General features: G+C 48.5%; 1 pseudogene; it reads right to left on the reverse strand.

Moving 5' to 3' along the window:
- Positions 1-238: 238 nt before the first annotated feature.
- On the reverse strand, positions 239-1,212 carry LOC110390436 (annotated as a pseudogene).
- Positions 1,213-1,851: the final 639 nt, after the last annotated feature.

The following is a 1,851-nucleotide window of genomic DNA, read 5'->3' on the forward strand; positions in this document are numbered from 1 at the left end:
TTCATGTAAGTGGTGATAGCCCAGCTCTTCATTTGTCTGGATCTCTCTGGAGAGCCTCTCTACAATCTTTAAGCAAACTTCAAGCACTGCATTGTGGAAATCCCATTTTATTAAACAGATGCTGAGAGAGTCAGCAGTGGCCTACATTCAGACACACACTTATACACTGAAAATGTAAACAAAGCAGATTCATTCCTTAGTAGAACTGAGATGAATGAAAAAATATTTACCTCAAGAACAATAAATGTACATGACATTGAGGATTTCAATAACGGAGTGTAAACTTATCACAATTCAGAAGCATCCATGAAATCACTTTCCTAACAGCACACTTGAGCTCCTTGTTTCTCATACTGTAGACGAGAGGGTTCAAGTTTGGAGGAACCAGTGAGTACAGAACTGCAACCACCAGTTCCAGGGATGGGGAGGAAACAGAGGCAGGTTTCAGGTAGGGAAAAATATCAGTGCTGACAAACAGGGAGACAACCATGTGAGGGAGGCACATGGAAAGGGCTCTGTGTCATCCCTGCTCAGAGGGCAGCCTCAGCACAGCCCTGAAGATCTGCACACAGGAGAAAAAAAATGAATACAAAACACTCAGATGCTAAAGAGACAACAACCACAAGAGGACACATTTTCCTGATGTTGGCATCTGAGCAGGAGAGCTTGAGGATCTGAGGGATCTCACAGCAGAACTGGTCCATTGCCTTGGCAGAACGGCAGCAAAAATGTATTGGCAGTGTGTAGGACAGAACTGAGGAACCCACTGCCCCAGGCAGCTGCTGCCATGGTGGCACAAGCTCTGCTGCCCAGGAGGGTCCCAAAGTGCAGGGGCTTGCAGGTGGTGACATAGCAGTCATAGGACATCACAGTGAGAAGATAAAGTTCTGCTGACATCAAGAAGACAAAGAAAAAGCACTGTGCAGCACATCCAGCACAGGAGATGTCCCTGGTGTCCCAGAGGGCATTGGCCATGGCTTTGGGGAGTGTGGTGGAGATGCAGCCCAGGTGGAGGAGGGCGAGGTTGAGGAGGAAGAAGTCCATGGGGGTGTGCAGGCGGTGGTCGCAGGCTACGGCTGTGCTGATGAGGCTGTTGCCCAGGAGGGCAGCCAGGTAGATGGCCAGGAGGAGCCAGAAGAGCAGGAGCTGCAGCTGATGCATGTCTGCAAATGGCAGGAGGAGGAACTCACTGATGGAGCTGCTCTTGGGCATCTGCTGCCTCTGGGCATGGGGACATGTCCCAGGAGTACAACAGTTAGGGACAAATCTTTCTATGAGGAGAATGTTCATTCAGCTACATTACATGAGCTACATTTCATGATATTTCTTTTTCCATGAGGGCTTCTGCCCTCATTCTCTCTAGGAAGCAGTCTTGTACAAGTAAGTAGATGGGAACATTGGTGGTGGTGGTGGGAACAGATTTTCTTTTCGGAATTTGTCAGATTGAACAACTTCTAATGGAGAAGTGCTTGTCAGCATCTGCACCCCAATGCCAGAAATATGTGGATCTGAAAAATACGTTTTTTTCTGCACCCCCACCTCCCCCTCACCATGCCCCAGGAGTGTTTGCAGTAGTCATAAATCCTGAGCACTTCAGCTGCACTCAGTGTGAATGGCTGTGAGACCTGAGAGGCAAAGAGATTCACTTCAGCTTAGTGCAAGGAAAGAGGAGCTGGTTGAATTTGTTTCCAGTTGCCCTCAGCTTGCCAATTTCGGGGATGAAGGGTGATTGCACTGTGATGAAAAGAAGCCAGACCCTGCTGAGAGCAGAGGAATCCACTGCCCATCACTCTGCATCCACCCTAGCTCAAGGTACCTGAGCAAGATCTAAGCACCACAGTTTTAGCAAAG

Source organism: Numida meleagris, unplaced genomic scaffold (genome assembly GCF_002078875.1).
Source record: "Numida meleagris isolate 19003 breed g44 Domestic line unplaced genomic scaffold, NumMel1.0 unplaced_Scaffold1056, whole genome shotgun sequence".
Lineage (NCBI taxonomy): Eukaryota > Metazoa > Chordata > Aves > Galliformes > Numididae > Numida > Numida meleagris.